This window comes from Canis lupus, chromosome 32 (assembly GCF_048164855.1).
Source record: "Canis lupus baileyi chromosome 32, mCanLup2.hap1, whole genome shotgun sequence".
Classification (NCBI taxonomy): Eukaryota; Metazoa; Chordata; class Mammalia; order Carnivora; family Canidae; genus Canis; species Canis lupus.
In genome coordinates this window covers 15,851,961-15,876,032 of record NC_132869.1, presented here as the reverse complement: position 1 = coordinate 15,876,032, position 24,072 = coordinate 15,851,961, and the positions used below count along the sequence as shown (strand labels likewise).

The 24,072-nt window shown below is 36.4% G+C and overlaps 1 long non-coding RNA gene across 1 annotated transcript in view; it reads left to right on the top strand.

Moving 5' to 3' along the window:
- The window catches only part of LOC140622763 (uncharacterized), a 33,610-nt gene extending 10,144 nt beyond the window's left edge, over positions 1 to 23,466 (top strand). The window contains exons 2-3 of the long non-coding RNA XR_012022442.1: positions 20,166 to 20,339; positions 23,416 to 23,466. This is a non-coding gene — a long non-coding RNA (uncharacterized lncRNA). The remainder of the gene's footprint in view (positions 1 to 20,165; positions 20,340 to 23,415) is intronic.
- Positions 23,467 to 24,072: the final 606 nt, after the last annotated feature.

Here is a 24,072-nt window from a genome sequence, read left to right as displayed (position 1 = left end):
GTGTTTCACCACTGTGAGAAATGATGGCTTCCTCCTGATTTAGAGATTCTTGTAGAATATGCAGTTGTCCACCAACTATCATTTTTCATTGGTTGAAGATTTTTCCAGGGGCATTTCACCCCAGCATTTCTGGACTGCTCTTCACATGCATTTAGGAAGCTCCCAAAATGCTAGAGAAAGCCCTCAGGCAGAGAAGCAGAGATGTATGGGTATGGAAATAATAGATTATCCATATACATGGGAACTGTCCACCCCTGCTCTAGGTGAATTTAGGTAACAGCATCTGCCATTCCAAAGTTTTAGATTTCTCAAGATCATCCATCTCAAAGTCCCCATCTCAGGTCTCAGGGACTTAATCTTTAACTACCAGAGCCCAAGATGGGGTCTTTTATACTACTACTTTATTGGAGAGGATGATCTTAGATTACAGGAGTGAGTGAAAAGGAGAATGAAGCAGGTAAGAAAAACCCAATACGACTGACTCCTCAATGAAAGTTTCCCCAAAAAGCTGTATAAAACATATCTAAGGACCTTCTGTGGGTGAAGGGAAAAAGTAGAGGCAGTGGTTATTTGGTCAATGGAAATGAACAAAGATTTGCCCTTCAAGGTGTTATCTGTACTTCCAGGATAAATATGTGAGGGCTCCAAGAAGTATCTCAGTGTAGGAGGCAAAAGGTATGTGGCACAATGTCCACATAGAACTAGTTGCTGTGGTACAGATAATAAAAGACAAATGAGGCTGAGAGCATGTGAAGTGGTGCATAAGTGATGTTTGACTAGGAGGCTAGTGATAGACAACTAAAATATTGGCAATAGTATGGAAGGTGAAGGAAGAGATGCATTAGAATACTTTCCATCTTTATCTTCTTCCTGACTAATACAAAGTGTAGATCAATCTTCCTCTAAGTCAATACTCATGTTAACACGTAAAAGAGAGAACTAAAATGCTAGATATAGAATCAATAAATCCCAACTCAGGAAAAGTAGAATAAAGAATTCAATCAATCCCAAGAAGTCAAGAAAAGATTTAGGGGAGACAAAAGTTTTTAAAAAATTAAGATGGTGGAATCATGAAATGTAGTGATTAAGTATATTTTTAAAAGATCACCTGGGAGGCCATTCAAGATAACACAGGAAAATTCTGAAGTCACCTCTTCCCATAGAAATATCAAGTCTACATCTACATATGGATGAATTTTCTCTGGAAAATACTTGAAAACTATCTGAACATCTCCACAACAAAGGGTAAAAGAACCACACTGAGACAAATAGGAGAGGCAGAGCAGCAGTGTCACTGAAAACCCCTGCCACTGTTACACAACCCACAGTTTGGAGGGATCTCACAAATATGGAGTATCTCCCTGAGGAAGGGTACAAGCCCCACATCAGGCACCCCAACACTTGGGACCTGCACTGGAGAGATGAGCCCCCCAAACAGAAACCAGTGAGGCTTATAACCAGGAAGCCCAAAAAGCTATGGGAAATGGAAAATCTCATAAAGGGCTCACACACAGACTCATTTATAAGGGGATACAACATAAAAGCAGCACTTTGAAAAGCACTGAGGTGATATGGGGAAGAGATTCACTGGCTAATTTTAAAGCATCTGCTAGAGGTGCATGGGTCTACTGGGACTTTATCCAGGGACAGAGGCACTAGTGGGTGACATTTTTACACTCTCACTCCACCTTGCTGGTGCACTGGCAGGTGCCATTTTGCTCTCTCTCAACTTTGCTAGCACCAGAGGACTTGTACCACCACCTGGATCTCCTGCTGTGTGCTGAAGTCAGCATGCTAGCCCCACTGTAGCCTTTGAGCTTGCCCTACCTACATGCTCTCCCTAAGCCCAAGTTCAGCTTGTGGGCTGCCCTGCACATGAATTCTCCTATAGTCCCTTGGAATCTAGCAGGCTCACCCTGACCATGGGCTTCCCAACAGCCCCAGTAAAGCCAACTGGTGGACACAGCCTACAGAGGAGATGCTCCTTGAGTACCTGGCTCTTGTAGCCAGTGGGGACTATGTTGCTGGACCCCATGAGACAGAAACAATAGGAAAAACAGTTCCTGGCAGACTACAACCTGGACATGACACAGAAGTAGACTAAAACACACTCCCCAGTCTTCCTGTGAAAAAGGCCTATTTACTTATCCTGGAGTTTCATTCTGAGGGGCATGCTTTAGGAGTACTACACATCTAGGGGCTATGGAGGAACTCTCAGGGGACATTGCCCACAAATGCCATCTTTGCCCTTTCCCTCTGTTTCACTACAGCTTGCTGGTATTTCCCAGAAAGGAACCGATACACTTATCTGGGGCCCTGATTTTTGCAACTGACATCAAAGGGAGACCTCCCAATTGCCTGGTTTGAAGGCCAGCAAGGGTTATAACTTTAGCCACACATAACTGTATATATTTGCATCCTTTAAAAGCTATTGTGTGAGGGTCTAGCTTCCAATCAGCCAGAAACTAGATGTTGACTGAGATCCCACTGATAGCTTGGCCCAACCCTCAATGGCTAGGACCTGTCAAGAATAAATCAGGTTACTTGGACAATCTCAAAGGTCTAAGAGACAACCAAAAGTTAGTGAAATGTTGAATAATAAGGCTCATAACCTACACAAGTTCATTCCTTTTAGATTGGGAGAAATAGCTGTCATGCCAAATACATAGAAAAAGATACAAAGAGACAAATGAAATGAGAGTAAAGTGTACAGAGTAAAGTACAAAGTGTTCCAAACAAAATAATAAAACCCCTGAGAAAAAAACCTTAGTGAAATTGAGATAAGTAATTTACCTGATAAAGAGTTCAAAATAATGATCATAAAGATGCTCACGAAACTCAAGAAAAAAATAAATGAAAAAAATGAACACAGTGAGGAACTCAACAAGACAGAAAATACAAAAAATACCAAGAAGTCACAGAGCTGAAGAATACAATATGTGAACTGAAAAATACATTAGAGGGGTTCAACAGATCAGAAGAAACAAACAAGAGATCTGTGACCTAAAAGAGCAGTGGAACTCACCCAAACAGAGCAGCAATAAGAAAACAGAATTTGGAAAGTGAAGATAGCTTAAGGGACCTATAAAACAACTTCAATCAAGATAATATTCACATTATAGGAGTCCTAGAAAAAGGAGAGAAAGAAAATGGCAGAAAACTTGAAGAAATAGAGGCTGAGGCATCCCTAACCTGGAAAAAGCAGCAGACATGCAGATCCAGAAAGCACAGAGAGTCCAAATAAGATATACTAACCCAAAGAGATCCACGCAAGACACATTATGATGAAAACATCAAGAGAAAAAGAAAAAACCTTAAAAGCAGCAAACAACTTGTTACATGCAATGGAACCCCCATAAGACTTTCAGCTGATTTTTCAGAAATTCTGCAGACCAGAAAGGAATGAAATGATATATTCAAGGTGGTACAAGGAAATACCTACAACCAAGAATACTCTACCAAGTAATATTACCATTCAGAATTGAAAAGATATAGTTTTCCAGAGAAGTAAAAGGTAAAGGTTGTATCACCAATAAACTAGCCTTACAAAAAAGGTTAAAGGGACTTCTTTAAGCTGAAAAGAAAAGGCACTAACTAGTAACAAGGAAACATATACATAAAAAGTCTCTCCAGAAAAGGCAAACATACAATAAAAAAAGTTGGTTAATGACCTATGAAACTAGTATGAAGATTATAAGACAAAAGCAGTAAAATAAAGTATAACTACATTAATTAACACAATGAAAAGACATAGAATGTGACATCAAAACCAAAAAGCATGAAAGGGGTGGAGTAAAATGTAGTTTTTAGAATGCAGCCAAACTTAAGTTGCTATCAGGCATATATATACATTATATGTATGGGAACCCCATAGTCACCACAAAGCAAGAACCTATATATGATACACAAAAGATAATGAGAAAGGAACCTAAACATAACACTAAAGAAAGTCATCAAACTATAAGAGAGAGCCAGATAAGAAGAAACAGAGAAACTACAAAAACAACCAAAAAATAATTAACAAAATGGCAAATGGTACACCTAAATCAATAATTACTCTAAATATAAATGGACTAAATTTTCCAGAAGACACAGAGTGTCTGGATTAAAAAGCAAGGCACATCAATAATCTGCCTGCAAGGGACTCACGTGAAATCTAAGGATACACACAGACTGAAAATAAAGGGATGGAAAAAGATATTCCATGCAAATGAAACTAAAGGTCTATATAGATATATCAGATAAAAGACTTTAAAACAGGCTATAATGAAATACAAGGAAGGGCATTACATAATGAAAAAGGGATATAGCCAACAAGAGGAAATAGCATTTGTAAGTATATATGCATCCAACATTGGAGCATCTAAACATATAAAGTAACTATTAACGGGCATAAAGGGAAAAGTTGACAGCAATACAGTAAGAGTGGGGGATTTTTAACAGCCCATTTACATCAATGGATCAATCATACAGAAACTCAACAGGGAAATATTGGCCTTAAAAGACACATTAGACCAGGTGGGCTTAAGAATTATATGCAAAACATTCCATCCAAAAGCAGAATATACATTCTTCTCAAGTGTGCATGGAACATTCTCCAGAATAGATTACATGTTAGGTAAAGTCTTAATAAAGTTAAGAAGATGGAAATCAGGGATCCCTGGGTAGCGCAGCGGTTTGGCCCCTGCCTTTGGCCCAGGGCGCGATCCTGGAGACCCGGGATCCAGTCCCACGTCGGGCTCCCGAGGTGCATGGAGCCTGCTTCTCCCTCTGCCTGTGTCTCTGCCTCTCTCTGCCCCTCTCTCTCTCTCTCTCTCTCTCACTGTGACTATCATAAATAAATAAAAATAAAAAAATAAAAAAAAGAAGATGGAAATCATATCAAGCATCTTTTCCAAACAAAATTGTAAGAAATTAGGAATCAATTAAAAAAAAAACTGGAAAAGTCACAAACGTGGAGATTAAATAATATGGTACTGAACAATGAATGGGTCATTAAATCAAAGAAGAAATCAAAAAATGAGACAAAATAAAATGGAAATACAACTTTCAAAATTTATAGAATGCAGTAAGAGCAGTTCTAAGAGGGAAGCTCATAAAAATACAGGGCTACCTCAATACAGGAGAGAAGCCTCAAACAATCTAACTTTACTCCTAAAGGAACTAGAGAAAGAACAAGTGCAGCTCAAAGTTAGTAGGGCAGAAATCATAAATATCAGATTAAAAATAGAGACTAAAAAATTAGAAAAGATCAAATGAAATTAAGAGCTGGTTCTTTGAAAACACAAATAAAATTGACAAACCTTTAGGTAGACTCACCAAGGAAAAATAAGGTTCAAATAAAATAAGAGGAGAAGTTACAACTGACCACAGAAACACAAAGGGCCAGAAGAAACTTTTCTGAGTAATTATACACCAACAAATTGGACAACCTAAAAGAAATAGATAAATTCCTAAGAACATACAATCTTCCAAGAATGAATCATTAAGAAAGAAAACTTGGATGATTTTAATAAGGATATTGCATTGGTAATTAAAAAATACTCCCCCTTACAACCTTCTTAAACAAGTCCAGGACCAGATGGTTTCACAGGTAAATTACACAAAGCATTCAAAGATGTAATACCTATCCTTCTCAGACTCTTTCAAAGATTGCACAGAAGGAAATGCTTCCAAACTCATTTTATGAGGCCAGCATGATCTTGATACAAAAACCAGACAAGAACAGCACAAACCAAGAGAATTACAGGCCAATATTCCTATGGAACATATTCAACAATTACCAACAAAAATTAGCAAGCTGAAACTAATAATACATTAAAAGAATTGCACACCCTGCTCAAATTGGATTAATTCCAGGGATGCAAGGATGATCCAAAATCCAAAAAATCAATCAACATGACATATCACATTAATAAAATGAAGGATAAAAATCATATGATCATTTCAATAGAGGGAGAAAAATCATTTGACAAAATACAACACCCATTTATAATATAACTCTCAAAGTGGGATAGAAGGTACCTCAAGCTTTTATTATTAAAAGCTATATGTGACAAGCCCACAGTTATCATTCTCAACCACAAAAAGCTGAAATATTTTTCTCTGGGATAAGAAATAAGAGAAGGATCCCCACATCTCTATTTTTATTTACATAGTACTGGAAGTCCTGTCCATAGCAATTAGACCAGAAAAATAAATAAAAGACATAAAAGTTGGGAGGGGGAAGTAAAACTGTTATGTCTTGCACATAAGATGATACTGTATATTAAAAACCCTAAAGACTTTACACAAAAACTGTTAGAATAAATGAATTCACTCAAGTTGCAGGATACAAGATCAATATACAGCAATCTGTTGCATTTCTATACCGTAATAACAAACTATCAGAAAGAGAAAAGAAAACAATCCCATTAACAATAGTATTGGGGCACCTGGGTGGATCAGTCAGTTAAGTGTATGTTTTTGGCTCAGGTCATGATCCCAGGGTCCTGAGACCAAGTCCCACATTGGGCTCCCTTCTCAGCAGGAAGTCAGCTTCTCCCTCTCCTTCAACCCTCCCCCTCCCACCTCAGTTCATGCTCACTCTGTCTCTCAAATAAATAAATAAAACTAAAACAAAACAAAATAATGTTAAAAAGAAAATAATACTTAGGAATAAATTTAACCAAGAAGGTGAAAGATCTGTATAGTGAAAGCCATAAGATATTGATGACCACAAAAATAAATAGATATTCTTTTATGGATTGAAAGAACTAGTATTGACTAGTATTGTTAAAATGTCCACACTATCTAAAGCGATTTACAGATTCAATGTCATCCCTATCAAAATTCCAATAGTATTTTTCACAAAAGTAGAAGAAAAATTCTAAAATTCGTATGGAACCAGAAAAGACCCCATATAGCAAAAGAAATTTTGAAAAAGAAAAAAAAAAAAAGCTGAAGGTATCATGTTTCCTGATTTCAAACTATTCAAAGCTATAGTAATCAAAACACTATGATATTGGCCTTAAAGACATGTAAATCAATGGAACAGAATAGAGAGCCCAGAAATAAACCCACATATAGATGATCAATTAATAGGAGCCAAGAATATACAATGGACAAAGAACAGTCTCTTCAATAAATGGTACTGGAAAAAAAAAATGGTCACATGCAAAAGAAGAACATTAGACCACTATCTTACACCGTACACAAAAATGGACTCAAAATAGACTAAAGACTTGAATGTAAAACCTGAAATCATGCAACTTCTTAGGAAACATAGGCAGTAAGTTCCTTGACATCAGTCTTGGCATTGAATTTTTGTATATGATTCTAAAAGCAAAAGCAACAAAAGCAAACACAACAAAAGGAAAAATATAGAATTAGGACTACACCACAATAAAAAGTTTCTGAATAGCAAAAGAAACCATTAACAAAATGGGAAGGCAACCTAATGAATGGAAAAAGATACTTGCAAATCATATTTCTGATGAGTTAATAAAGTATATGAAGACCTTAATAAAAAATCTAACTAAAAAATGGGCAGAAGATCTAAATATTTTTCCAGAAATGACACACATAAGGCCAACAAGCAAATGAAAAGATGCTCAATATCACTAATTATCAGGGAAACCCTGTACACCATTGGTGGGAATGTAAGTTGCTATAGCCACTGTGGAAAATAGCTTCCCCCAAAAATTAAAAATAGAACTATCAGCAATTCCACTTCTGGGTATTTATTTGACAAAAATGAAAAGACTAATTGAAAAAGCTATATGCAGCCCTATATTCATTGCAGCATTATTTATAATAGCCAAGATATGGAGATAACCTACATATGCATTAATACGTAGGTTACATATGTAATAGAGAGGTTAAGGAAAATGTGAGATATGTGTGTCTATAAATGGAATACTACTTAGCCATAAAAAGATGGAAAGCTTGCCATTTGTGACAACACAGATGCAGCTTGACATTATTATAGAAGTCAGAGAAAAGTCCTGTATAATTTCACTTATGTGAAATCTGAACAATAACACAAATGAACAAATAAAACTCATAAAGAACAGATTTGTAGTTGTTGAAGGTGAATGAAGTGAAGTGGGTCAATTGTATGGTGGCAGGTGATGACCAGACTTCTTATGGTGATCACTTTGTAGTGTATACAAAAATCCAATTATAATGTTGTACACCAGAAACTAATATAATGTTATATACCATCTTACTTCAAGGAAAAAAAACTAGTATCAATTAGATACACAAGACAAAGGAAAAAAAATCTGACTGGCTTTTTAAAAAGTGGTTATTGGTTGATTAGGACCAGAGTTTGAAAATAAATTAATAGAAGAGATGCAATTATCAAATATTAAAATATTGCTAATGTCAAAATATATGACTGAGTTGTCATATATTAATATGAGGTGTTTATCCCTAACAATACATTTTTACTGATAGAAAATGTACCATGAATTTGTATGTGCGATGAACATAGCCTCAATAGAAGGTAAGAACTGGCAGATTATATTATGATTATAGATTTTTCCATTTTTCCTTATTTTTCTATTATAATTCTTCCACATTGATAAATTAATTGGTAAGTATAGAGAAAATTTGGGCAGCCCGGGTGGCTCAGCGGTTTAGCGCTGCCTTCAGCCCAGGGCATGATCCTGGAAATCGGGGATCGAGTCCCACGTCGGGCACCCTGCATGGAGCCTGCTTCTCCCTCTGCCTGTGTCTCTGCCTCTCTGTCTCTCTGTCTCTCTCTCTCTCTCTCAGTGTGTGTGTCTCTCATGAATAAATAAATAAATAATAAAAAGAATACTCTAAATTAAAAAAAGTATATTATATTAAAAAAATATAATTACCTTATATGTAAAACAAGCCACAGATTAAGAAAGCATACAACAGAAACAGCAAAGGATTATATTCAGCATTACTGAAGTATTCCTAGAAATTAGCAAGAAAAGCCAACCAGTAGGAAAATGGGCAAAAACAATGAGAAAAATTCATGAGGAAATCAAAATGGCCAATGGTCACAAGGCATTAGCAACCCCAGTCTAGGAAAACCCTGCAGCTAACAAAAATAGACCATTTATAAAATTTGATTTATATATATTTGTGATGTACAGTGTGATGTAGAAGTATATATAAAGTCTCTTTTTGTTTCCAAAAAATTGATATGTAGGCCATGGTCTCAGACTTCAATGCAATTAAATAAGAAGTCAATGAAATTTTCTGCAATAAGTATAAAAGAGCTTTTACTATTTTGTCTACTTTTATATTTAATAAAGCCACATGTACTCATCATGCAGCCTCATTTATTAACTCGGAGCCAATTTTGTTTCATCTATATCCCACTTACTTCCCTATTACCGTATTATTTTGAAGTAAATCTAATAAATCAGTCCTTGGAAACGCACTGAAATATTTATGAATAAAATAAACACTCTAACCTATAGGGTGTTTAAAATCTCTGTATCTTATAAGTTTACTTTTGCAGTTCTTTTGATCTTTGTCAAGACTTAGAAATAAGGTTGGCCAACAAAGAAAAATTCCAATCTATTGATCTTACTGTAAAGTATGTGTGTTGGTAGAGAGAAGACACAGCGGGTTTTGATAAACTGACCAATTGCACTGAACATAATGCACAGAAGAGGGCCCCAAATGTCTAATACCTGACAGAGGTGGCATTACTAATTATTGGAGAAGAACCATTCAAAAAATGCCAAATCCTTGCTATAAAGATAACTTTTGAGATGTATACAATGTATACAATGTATACAAAGCATAAAGATAACTTTTGAGATGTATACAATTTTCTTTAAGAAATAGTCTTCCATGAGATTTGGATGTGAAAAGGAAATTTACAAAACTGAAAGAAAATATAGGGGAGTGTTTTGATGAACTCCCAATAGGAAGGGATTTCTTAGATGAAGCAAACAAAACTAATTTAAAAAATATTGTTTAAACTATTTGTTTTTTTATGTGACAAATATAATTACCTTATACGTAAAACAAGCCACAGATTAAGAAAGCATACAACAAAAACAGCAAAGGATTATATTCAGCATTACTGAAGTATTCCTAGAAATTAGCAAGAAAAGTCAACCAGTAGGAAAATGGGCAAAAACAATGAGAAAAATTCATGAGGAAATCAAAATGGCCAATGGTCACAAGACATTATCAACCCCAGTGATTATCAGAGAAACCTAAAATAAATTTACCTTAAGATAGACACTGATCAGACTGACAAAACTGAGTTGGAATTTCTGGATTTTGTTACAGACTGCACTTAGAACTATAAATTGGCACAGCCTCTTTAAAAATATTGCCAAATTTCTTCTCCAAAATTTATAAATTAAAGGGTATATGTATGTATGCTTCTAGAGAATTTCATGTGTATCAGACATGTACGATAATGTTTATTGCATCAAAATTTATAATAGTGAAAAATAGGAATAAATGCAATATCAATTTTAAAAATGAATAAACTAGGCTACAATCAATAGCATATTTCTCAGCAGATATATGTATGTGTTTATGTTATACACACACAGAGACACACACATATGTATATACACATAAACATGCACACAGATGCCCATTCATATACTGTGTATATGAGCATGGACAATCTTTAAAAATTACATGGGAGAAAAGAGACTGGAGCATGCACATTCTAGAAGATACACAATAGGAGAGCATTTATGTAAATTTTTTAAACAATTTTTTTTTACAAAAATGAAGTAGCGTTTAGTACATAGTTTCATAGATTTGCTGTATAAGGTAGCCTTCTTCACAGAATATGAAACCATCTGGAACATAAGCTTTTGCAGAGATTTTTCTTTCATAAAATATATAAATGTTCATGTAGAAATACCAAGGCTTCCCATGCTACACAACAAATTCTTATTATATTATACCCCAGGAAGTATTATAACCCTAGAACTGATTGTTATCAATTATTATCAGAGAAAGTTGCAGGGTTTCCAGCCCCCAGATTTCCATCAATATCAAGAGGAAACCACTATGTGCAGGGTTCTAGATGTGAGTGTGAGTAGAAGAAACGAATGGAAACCCACTTCTTTTGTCCCTGTAAGACTGCTGGGCTGATAAAGTATTGACACTGACCAATACTTCCTCCCAGTTCCCATGTACTGACTGGTTGGTCTTTTTTATGGAGCACTTCAAGTGACATAAATAGACAGCATTTGTGAGCTTGATTTCTGGGCAGGCCAGCTGGTATTTTTGTACTCATTCCTTCAAATATAAATGGGGAAGGACATATTGGAAACAAGAGTTGAGCTAGGATGGAGTCAAGTCAGACTAGACCCTAGTTATTTACTAAACCTACTGATCTTAGTGTTCCATCACATTTCATCTAGGAAGACAATCCCTTTTCTTCAACATTGCCTTTTACCATGTGACTCTTGACCTTAGCTTCTCAAAAGAAACTGCTTGTATAAAACATGGTTGTTTGCTGACTGCAACCTGGCAGCAAGTCTTTCTTTGAAAGAAAGTGTCCTTTTCCATGTCTACCAACCATAGTAAATAATGCAAACAGCCTGCAGATGTCAAACCCTTCAAACTCTGCCTGAAGAGCAAAGAGACACCTTTCCTAAGGCCATTCTTATCCCCAGAGTGCCCACATCTGGGGACTGACTAAAGGAGAAGTATAAAAACTCTGCTCTGAGTTATGACAATTCAGATTGGCAGTAGTTGCTTCAGAACTCTCTGCTAGGTTAGCCAAAGGTCTGTTGGGTCTACATAGCATTTTTACTTCTGCTTCTAACCCTGCTTCTTTCCTTTCTCTTTCACAGATACTGATTCCTAATAACTATACCCCAAACTTCATCCTAACATTTGCTTTTGGAGAACCAAACCTAGGAGAGTCAGTAGTAGAAACAGTAAGCAGATAACAAGAAGGGACTTTGTAGCTGAATCACTATAGACTGCCTGGCAAGCAATGAGGACCCCATTACTGGTAGCACATGGAACACATAGACCCTAGCACAAGGTGGCAGTCCAGTTGTTAAAGCTAGCAGCATGGCCCAGATGAGGATATGCTTGAAGAGGGAAGAAAAGGATTATTAGACAAAAAGCTGCAAAGCACAGCCAGTGAGTATGAGCAGGAATCAGAGGAGTACACATGGGGTTATATTACGAGTGTGCTTGATCAAGGGGACCAGAATACTCCCAAGTCAAAAAATTCTTCATCTCTAGAGTGTTAAAATTAGTTAAGAAAGATATTGACTTGAGAGTGCTCTCCTGAAATACATACACCCTAGCAAGAATTCCAGGAAATGGGGTGAACATGTTTCTACAATGACTCCTAAAATTATGGAAAAAAGAATGGCTTAGGCTGAAGAGGTTAAAATGCAAGAACTTCCATGGAAGATGTGGAGAAAGGAATTAAAAGGCTTAAGGAAGGACAAGTACACAGCAGATCCCTGTGCACTTTTGCCTTCCAAAAAGTAAGGAAAAAGCAGGAAATGCCAGAGCATTCTTGCCCCCTTGTTACTAATGAGAGAGGTGGTTCAGAGGGACACATTTCCACACAATTTCATATTCTCCAAGCACAGAAAAATAAATGAATGTCTGGTGATTGTTACAGGGGAGATGGCAAAAGTAGAAGAATCCTAAACTCACCTCATCCCACAGACACATTGAAGCAACAATTATACGTATGCAACCAACTCTGAAAAGGACCCGAAGCCTGGAAGAATAGACTTTCCACAGTGAGTCAGAGAAAAGATAACATCAAGAAAGGTAAAAGGGGCAGAGACAGAGTCAGGAACCAAAGCACCTGGTGCAACTAATCACAAATAGGAGGACATCACAAGCACAGAGGAGCAAGAGGAGCAAGAGGATTAGACTCCACATTAGTCTCCCTGAACCTGGAGACTACAAAGACAAATCCCCATAATATCTGGCTTTGAAAATCAGCTGGGCTTAACTCTGGGAGAGACAGAGGGTGACAGGAAGCAAAGTTTATGCCCTTAAAGAGCCAGCTTGCTAAATAACTCAGCCTAAGAACATAGAAGCAGAATCTTGAAAAGTGCTTAAGGTATATGTGAAGGAAACTTATTGACTAATCTTAGAACATGTACTGAAGGGGCAGGGACCTGCAGGAAATTTCTCCAGGCACAAAAGTGTTGGTGGTTGCCATTTTATTTTTCTTCTGCCAGCCTAAATAGCTGGATGCTTGAGAAAGACGGTTCTAACACTCCCGAGGCTACGAAATAGTGGGTCAGCAAGGAAATAAAATAGAAAATAAAAAATTGCATGGAGACAAATGAAAGTGAAAACAATGGTCCAAAATCTTTGGATTGCAGCAAAAGCATTTCTAGGATGAAATTTATAGCAATACACGTTAACCTCAAGAAACAAGAAAAATCTCAAGCTAAACTAACACCTAAAGGAACTAGGAGATGGGATGCCTGGGTGGCTCAGCGATTGAGCACCTGCCTTTGGCCCAGGGTGTGATCCTGGAGTCCCGGGATCGAGTCCCACGTAGGGCTCCCTGCATGGATCCTGCTTCTCTCTCTGCCTGTGTCCCTGTCTCTCTCTCTCTCTCTCTCTCTCTCTGTCTCTCTTGAATAAATAAAATCTTTTAAAAAATAAATAAAAATAAAGGAACTAAAAAAAAAAAAAATAAAGGAACTAAGAGACAAAGAATAAACAAAGCCCAAAGTTAGTAAAAGGGATGAAATAAAGGTCAGAGATGAAATAAAGACAAAAAAAAAAAAAAAAAGGCGGGGGGGGGGGGAATAAATGACACCAAGAGCTGGTTCCTTGAAAAGATAAATAAAATTGATAAACCTTTAGCCAAACTCATCAAAAAAAATGAGACACTGAAATAAAATCAGAAATGAAGGAGAAATAGCCACACAAATACAAAGAATTTTAAGAGAATATTATGAAAAATTATATGCAACAAATTAGGCAACCTAGAAGAAATGGATAAATTCCTGACACATGCAATCTTCCAAAATTGAATCAAGAAGAAATAGAAAATTTCAAGAGACCAACTACCAGTAACAAAATTGAATCAGTAATTTTAAAAATACCAACAAACAAGAGTCCAGGATCAGAAGGGCTTCATAGGTGAATTCTACCAAGCATTTAAAGAAGAACAATTAATACCTTTTCTCCTCAAACTATTCCAAAAACAAGAAGATGGAAGAAAACTTCTAAATTCATTCTCCAAGGCCAGAATTACCCTGATACAAAAACCAGACAAAGACATTACAGAAAATAAAAGCAACAGGCCAAAATCTCTGATGAACATGCAAAAATACACAACAAAGTATTAGCAAACAAAATTCAACAGCAAGAAAAACGCTCACCACATTAAGTGGGATTTTTTTCCCCAGGGATGCAAGAGCAGTTTGATAACCATTAAATCAGTCATTGTACTATATCACACTAACAAGTGGAAGGATAAAACCATATTATCATCTCAATAAATGCAGAAAAAGCATTCAACAAAATGCAATACTATTCATGATAAAAGCTCTCCACAAAGTGGATTTAGAAGGAACGTATCTCAACATAATAAAGATTATTTATGAAAAATCCACAGCCAATATCATATTTAATGGTGAAAAACTGAGAGCTTTTCCTCGAGGATTAGGAATAAGACAAGGATGTCCATTCTCATTACTTTTATTCAACATAGTACTGGAAGTCCTAGCCACAGCGATCAGATAAGAAAAAGAAATAAAAATTATCCAAATTGGTAAGGAAGAAGTAAAACTATCACTATTTGCAGATGGCATGATACTATATAGAGAAAATCCACCAAAAAAAAAAAATCCTAAAACACATACAGAACCATAAAAAAAACTCAAGTAACCAAAGCAATCTTGAAAAAGAGGAAAAAAAGCTGGAGTCATCACAATCCCACATTTCAAGATATATTACAAAGCAACAGAAATCAAAACAGTGTGGTAATGACACAAAAATAGGCACATAGATCAATGGAAAAGAATAGATAGCCCAGGAATAAACAGTTATATGGTCAATTTATCTATGATAAAAGAGGCAAGAATATGCAATCAGAAAAACTGTCTCTTCAATAAATTGTAGTGGAAAAACTGGAAAACTACATGAAAGAATGGAATGAGACTTTCTTATTCTGTACAGAAGAATAAACTCAAAATGGATTAAAAATCTAAGGTGAAAAAAAATCTAATGTGAGACCTGAAATCATAAAAATCCTAAAAAAGGGATACCTGGGTGGCTCAGTAGTTGAGCATCTGCCTTTGACTCAGGTCACAGTCCTGGGGTCCTGGGACCAAATCTCACATCGGGCTCCCCGCAAGGAGCCTGCTTCTCCGTTTACCTGAGTCTCTGCCTCTCTCTCTGTCTCTCTCATGAATAACAAATAAAATCCTTAAAAAAAAAAAAAAAACTAAAAGAATACATAGGGACTAATCTCTTGAACAGTGGCCTTAGCAACATATTTATGGATCTGTCTCCTCAGACAAGGGAGAAAAAGACAAAAATAAACTATAATATAAAAGATTACACCAAAAATAAAAAGCTTTTGCACAGCAAAAGAAACCTACTGAATGGGAGGGGATATGATATAATTGATAAGGAATTAATATCCAAAACATATAAAGGATCCCTACAACTCAACACTCATATACACACACAAAAATCCACTTTAGTTGTGTATAATATCCAGTGCTCATCACATCATGTGCCCTCCTTAATGTCCATCAATCACCCAGTTATATACAACTGATGATTAAAAACTGTATCTGAAACTAATGATATACTGTATGTTGGCTAATTGAATTTAAATTTAAAAAAGAGAAAAAATCCACTTTAAAAATGGGCACAGGATCTAAGTCCTTTTCCCCCAAGAAGATAGACAAATGGCCAATAGACACATGAAAAATATCTTATGATGAGGACAGCATGTTGTATGAAAGTTTGAATCACTATACCATATACCTGAAACTAGTATTACATTGTATGTTAACTAAATGGAATTTAAATCAAAACTGAAAAAAAAACACGATGCTCAACATCACTAACCATAGGAAAATGCAAATTAAAACCCCAATGAGATACTGCCTCACACCATTCATAATGACTAGTATCAGAAATATACGAAATAACTTGTGTTGACAAGGATATGGAGAAAAGGGAACCCTCATGCATTGTTGGTACGAATGCAAACTGTTGCTGCCACTGTGGAAAATTATATGGAGTTTCCTCAAAAAAAATATGATTATCATATTACCCAGTAATTCTACTACTAGGTATTTAACAAAGAAATGAAAACACTCCTAACTTGGGAAACGAACTAGGGGTGGTGGAAGGGGAGGAGGGCGGGGGGTTGGGGTGACTGGGTGGCGGGCACTGAGGTGGGCATTGACGGGATGAGCACTGGGTGTTATTCTGTATGTTGGCAAATTGAACACCAATAAAAAATTTATTATTAAAAAAAGAAATGAAAACACTAATTTGAAAATATCTATGAACCCCTTGTTCATTGCAGCATTATTCACAATAGCCAAATTATGGAAGCAACCCATGTGTTTATCAATAGACAGATGGATAAAGATGTGGTATACGTATCACAAACACACACTTACAATGGATTGTTATTATTCAGTCATCAAAAAGAATGAGACCTTGCTATTTGTGCGAACGTGGATTGACCTAGAGGGTATTATTCTATGTGAAATAAGTCAGACAGGGAAAAACAAATACCATATGATTTTCTTATAAGTGGAATCCAAAAAAAAAAAAAAGTAAACAAAAAGATTAAATATATAAAACTGGTAGTTGTCAAAGGGGAAGTGGGTGGGGCAATGGGTGAAATAAGGAGATTAAGAAGTAAACAAAAATCCTTCCAGTTATAAGTAAGTCACAAAGATGAAAAGTACATCACAGAGAAAATAGTTCATAATATTGTAGTAACATTGTATGGTGCACATGGTGACTACACATATCATGGTGCGTGCTGAATAATATATATAATTGACAAATCACTATGTGCACACCTGAAACTAATATAGCATTGTATGTCAACTAAACTTCAATTTAAAAAAAAAATTGCTTAGGGAAGCAATCATGCTAGAATAGCCATACTATATCCTGTTGGAAGACCTAGCAGCTGATTATGTTCTGCATGAAAGCCCATTACAAATACCATTTACCAAAGCCAGCAGGAATATGCTATTGATAAGAGCACTAGCCTCACTAAAATATTAAATCATAGTTTTACTATATAGATTAGTGGTAATATTTGGAAAAGTTGTTATATAACTTGACTCAGTTATGGTAATAGAGGTGATAAAACCCTAATTATCAGAAGCCAAACCAAAGGGTCACAATGATCATAATGAGTGGCAAGATTGGAGTAACAAAGGGACCTAACCCACAGAAAAATGTGATAGTTAATGGTACGTGGTAACCCAGAAGCAAGATAGATGGGCAGCCATTAAGGATACTTTTCAATTTGTACCAAAAAGGAAAACAGATGACAAGGAGGGTGAGATGACACCCCATTAAAGAGACACAATCCATTGTGCGGTTTCTGGTCCTGAACCAGTTTTCAAACTTGGCTCTCATTTTTTGAAGTGGCCAAATCTCCAGCATGAAGGATCCTACAAAGGTACAGCAAGTATTATGGTAATCATTCCTTTCCCCAGAGGGTCTTTGGTCATTTACTTCTGGAATCTATATATTGAGAAAAGAGAATTCCCAAATATTTTGAGGATTATTGGCAAATGGGTGTGAATTGATCATGAAACCTGACAACTCAAAGCAATATGATGGTCCCTGTTAGAGTGGAGGCATATTAGTGCCAAATAATAAATGAAGTCCAGGCTAAAGTCCAATTTATAATAGGTCAGCTTGATCTGAAGAACTATACTGTGGTCATTTCTTCATTTCCAGAAAGTATGATTGAAATTACCATGTTTGATAAAGTGTAACTCCCATATTGGTATACGCCCTTCCCTACTATGAAACTTTTAATGCCAAGATAAATGGAAGCTTCTAAAATTGCCCCACTGATGGCCAAAACAGTAAGTCACAAATAATATCACACTAAACTTGAGGGACGAGGGATAGTGGATATTAGTGTTACCTTTAAAGATTTCAAGGATACAAGGATGGTGATTATCATTACATCCTTGTATAATTCTCCATCTGGTCCCTACAAAAACCAGACAGGTCTTTGGGGATGACAATAGACTACCAAAAGCCCAATCAAGTAATAACTCTCATCATAGCCACTTACCCTAACTCCCAGTGACTCACTGGGGGCCTTAATTTACACCTCTTTTCTCTGCATCTCCTGAAAAAATCACAACATGAAAAAGTCCTGGTGCCCAAAGGGCTAACACTTTCACAGAGTATGTAGTAAGCATCCTATTGAATTGTAAGCTACAGTTGGCTTATTAGCACTTTGGCTCCCTCGTTAATAGGAATTAGCAAGCAAAGAAAAGAGTCTCAATCCTGGCAGGGGAAATTGACCTTGATCATTAGGAGGGGGTAGGCACTTCATGGGACTTGTTGCCCATTTTTTACTATGAATGGACAACTACTACATCCCTAGCCTGAGAGGGCCATGGTAAAGAAAGGCTTAAACACCTCAGAGGAAAGTCTCTGAACAGCTTGATGTTTTATAATAGTTATGCCAGACATAACCCAATGCCTATAATATGGATATGGTTATATATTCTAGAACCTAGACTATAATATTATATTGACTTATTTTTGCTGAATTTTAGGTTATCGAGTATCTTTATTTTCCATGAAGTTAATGGTAAAAATATAAACGTAGATTTATTCTTTTGTAAATTTTATTTATTTTCACATCACAGCACCTCAGTTAAAGGTAGCCTATAGGGTTTTATTGTTCAGAAATACTGTCCCTCTTAAGCTGGAGGTACCACAAAAACAAGCTTGTGTTCTCACCTATTTCTGTCCTCTTTGAAGGTCACTATGGATACAACTGGAAAGTCAGACCGTGACATCTGTATAAACACTGACCAGCTGTTAATCTTCTCTCTTGGGCCAGGAGATGGGGGAGGGGGAGGATCAGAGCCCAGAATGAGGGAGAAGGGACTTTAGATACAAATCATACATTCAACTGAGGCCCCCTAGTGGCTGACGAAATGTTAGCTAAGCTCTTAACTCCATTTCTCCCAATTTTAGTAGAGGTTTGGTTGGAGTTGCTTCGTAACTACTTTCCATATTTCACTTCATGGATCCTCGCTATTTGCTTTTATTCTAATCCCTACCCTTTAGTACAACTCTTCTGTACACTCCTGGAACACCTAAAACTTGCACAGACCCACTGAGTATTGACAATCTAGGGTTATCTCTTCTCTATACTAGACACACACAAATAAGACACTCTCTGGGTTTATTTTCCCAGGCTTTTTGTAGAAGTTTAATAGGTAAGGATTATATACACATTTAATGCTACTTCAAAATTATTTTTTTTCAAAAAAAGATTTTATTTATTTGAATGAGAGTACAAGCAGAAGGAGGGGCAGAGGGAGAAGGAGAAGCAGGCTCTCTGCTAAGCAAGGAGCAGGACATCAATCCCAGGACCGTGAGATCATGACCTAAGCTGAAGACAGATGCTTAAGTGACTGAGCCACCTAAGCACCCCTCAAAAATCACCTCCTGACCAAACTTTTACATCCTAAAAGTAGATTCTCAACTTCTTTTACCAGGCTTCTACAAGATTTTCACAATTTTGGGCTCAGTATACCCCATACATTCACTAGAGCATTGTAATACAGTAATTTTACCTTTGGTGTACTATTTCAACATTAACAGCTAGACTACTAGTTTAAACAAGAATTCAACAGAACCTGTGGTTCAAGTTGAATGGAATTTGATTGAACAACCCCAATGCACAATGCTGCAAAAAATATTGATTACTGTATCTTCCAAACTAACATTCAAACAATGAGTACTTCTGTGCAAATGGCTTATCTGCAAAACTTTACCAACTTCTGCTTAAGAGTAAACTTTGAGGGACAAAGTAACTTTCAAGATATTAATCTTTATGAGGTACTTCCTGTATTTTAATCAAACCAAGCAAAGATAGAGCCTAACACATTAAAGATGCATATCCTATGAACACCAGAATGATTAAAGACTCCCAGAGTATTACAGATTTCTGTACTTTGCAGTGGCAGAAAGAGCCATGGAAGAGGCTAGTGGCAACACAGACCCGTACATTCTAAGATACATCGCAGACTTCTGGCAAGCATTAATCAACAGTAAGGACACTCTGATAATGTTACTATGGCAACCCTGGGAACAGACAAGATGGAAATGGAAAAGACTCTCAACACTGATAAGAGGTCAGCTATTACTCCCACAAGTCGGCTTGATCAATAAACCAGGAACCTTACATCTTTACCAAATTTTCAGCTTAGTGCTTAGAACAGGTGAATATTAGTGAGTTAGGATTCTTCTAAGTGTCTTTCAACCACCTAAAAACAATACTACAATATTTCAAAGTTAGGTGTGTTTTTTAAATGAAGGAATAAAATTTCCCCTTGGTGTTACTCAGAACAGGTTTAGGTGCAAGGATACTACAAATTCTCTGAGAATTCACATTTTTCTCTACTGTAAAGGACTATCTGACATGCTCTTTCCCCACCATTCCATGCAAATATCTGGATCCTTGTTAGTGTGTGTACCTGAGTACTTAGCAGTAAATAAAAGGAACTCATTTACTTTACTCATAGTTTGTTACTAAGAATCAAGAGATACTCCTTCCTGAGATATAGGTGTTTATTCACTCGATAGTCCAACATTGACAACTTTTAGTACCCATCACAAGTCGATCTCAAAACATTCCAAGCCTGAGGACTCGTACCTTCCATAAACCAACATCTATGTGCCAGGACAGAGTAAATGGTATAATCCCATCATCTAGCCCACAAAAAAACATCAAATTCTGAGCAAAATTTGGCACTTGATATTTTTCTGTTCACACAATCATATAACATTAGACATTAGTGGACCTGAGGTCATCTAGTCTGTTTACCCTCTTTACATCAAAGCTTCTTTACGTGTAAAGTGAGTGACCTACCTGAGGTCAGAAGATCATCAGATGGCAACTATACATTAGATATGGGCTCAGTCGTGGGACAAGTAGCAAATGCTCTGTCATTTACATTTCAGATCTGAAATTCTCTAGGAAAAAGTCCTCTGTGTTACCTGATTATGATTTTTGTAATCCATGACTGTATCAAACAACATGCTACAGAATTGCAAAGCAAATTTGCTTTGACTCTACACCCTGATTGTGGCACAGAGACTGCTCACTCGCTTTCCTAGCCCAGCCCGTAGTGCCAGATTTATGGTGCTTTTAAATTCTGCCTGCTAATCCCTTGCTACTCTGCTTTTCCAAATCAAATTCAGTCAGACTTATCTAGCTCTGTCTGAATGTGTCCCTTGATTGAGTGATGTTAGTTCAAGAAAAAACACTCAAATCAATTTAATGCAAATTCCCATTCACAGCCTGGTTGACCCATCAGGATACTGACAATAATAGATTGGAGTACTTAATTCCTAAGGCATGTGACTCATCGAAGGCTTAGTAATCAATTTCCATTGCAGCGACTGCATAATTCGTCTTTGGCGCTCCTAAGCTCTGGAATACCAAGTGGTTGTTCGTTTTTTAAAGGCCTACAGGTTCTTTTCCAAATTGTGAAGCTTTTCCATGTCTCTGCAATCATTTCCTTATCTAAATTTCCATATGCTGCCCTGGCAAGCTGTCCTACCTATGAAGGCCTCAGATCAATAAAAATAATTGGCATGTTTTGCCTCCAGTTGCAGATGCCTAGAATAGATTTCATGCTACTGTGGCAGACAATGCTAAGATGAAATGGAGGCTGGCCACTGTCTCCATCCACATTAGTCATTAACTCTATATAGGACAGCCAATAAGGATTCTTATAGTCTGAACCCCACTTCCCAAAGGTCCCCAATCTATTTTTCTACTCTAGGCACTGAAGTAAAGGAGAGCATATAAAATAGGTAACTGGTAGATGTCCTTTCCATTTTAAGAATGGTGTGCTATGTTTCATCCGCTCTGCATTTGTATCTGCATTTGTCACTTTTCTGTTTTCCTTTGACAAAAGCATTGTGTTGAAAGTTGAGAGTTCTCTCTGGCAACCAGGTAAGATTTTCCCTCTGTTCTTGAATCTAGAGATAAAAAATCTGGAAGAAATTAGATCAAACAAATCTGTAGAATAGAAGCAATCATCATAGTAACCTCTTTCAAAAACCCAGTCCTTACCCATAACTTTGTTCTTGCTGAGATAGGAAATAAAATCAGGCATGTTTCCTGTATGAACTGGTATTCCCCAAATGCAGAAGATCATATGTATTGCCATGTCATCTATGGGAGCAACAATGGACATTTCAGTCAGGAAGATACTTCTGTCCCTTTATAAGTAAACAAAAGTATTAAAAGGGTATTTAATGCTCAAGAGAATTAAATGTTATGCCTCTGAGAATGTTTCTCTGACACCTATGGCCTTATCTCTTCTGATGTAAATCTGCAGCCTCTCATCTTATCAGTGAGGAAAGTGGTGCCTAGAAGACGAATTAGAATAAGACAAGGATGTTAGCAAATCTTTGAAGTTCTTCTCTGAGTCAGTAGAGAAAATGCAAGAAATTTGAAGAAGGTACTTGTGAAAGCCTAAGGAATGAAAGTGCTTCTCAAACTTCAGTAAATCCCATTAACAGGAAATACTTTTATAATCACCCAGTGTTAAACTTAGTTTATATACGTAAATATGCATATATATATATGCATATTTACGTGTATATATGTATATATACATATGCAAAGTGTGTGTGTATATATATATATATATATATACTTTGTATGCTAAATATATGTTTGATGCATAAAAATAGCCTAAGATTTTAGCTAAGAATAAACGTCTTCCTCATAACTGGAGGGTATGACGTTGAGTGAAGTAAGTCAATCGGAGAAGAATAATCACTATATGGTTTCACTCATACGGGGAATATAAAAAATAGTGAAAGGGATTATAGGGGAAAGGAGAGAAAATGAATGGAAAATATCAGAGAGGGTGACGGAACATGAGAGACTCCTAACTCTGGGAAATGAACAAGGGGTAGTGGAAGGGGAGGTGGGCAGAGGTATGGGGTGACTGGGTGATGGGCACTGAGGGGGGCCCTTGACGGGATGAGCACTGGGTGCTCAGTATAGCATTATACTATATGTTGGCAAATCGAACTCCAATTAAAAAAATATATATATATATATATATATATATATATATATATATATATATATATATATATAAACTTATTGTCTTTGTCAGTGAGGGCTGCAATAAAAGAATACCACAGATTGAGTGGCTTATAAACAACAAAATTTATTTCTCACAGTTCTGGAGGCTGGGAAGTCCAAGATCAAGGCATCGGCAGGTTCAGTGCCTGGTAAGGACTCACTTTCTGGTTCATAGATGGTTGTCCTTTTGCTGTGTCCTCACATGCAAAAGGGGTGAGGCAGTTCCATGGGGTCTCTTTTATAAGGGAAGTAATTCTATTCATGAGGACTCCATTCTCATGACCTAATCACTTCTCGAAGATCCCACCTCCAAATATCCTCACATTTGGGGATTAGGTTTCAATATATAAATTTTGGGAAGACACATTTGTCAATAACACTTGCAGTATAAACGTAAGATTTTTGTGCTATATACTTGGTATTTAGTTATAAACAAAGAATTACCCTACACATTGTAGGAATTTAGCAAATGTTGGAATGAAGACTTTATGCAATTATAAAACCAATGCAAATTTACAAATTGACTTTAAAACCTACTAAATAATAAAAAGTTAACAGCATTAATGTTTTTTTTTTTTTTTTGCTTAAAAATTGCTCTTTATTAACCACATTGAAAATTTTTCAATTTTTGGAACTTGATACTTTGGAATTTGAGCATGATGAACCATTCTTTGTCATAGTAAAGGAAAAATTATAGGATAGAAAAAAAGATCATTGTTTTTTCTTTTTTCTTTTCAAATATTTATTTTTGAGAG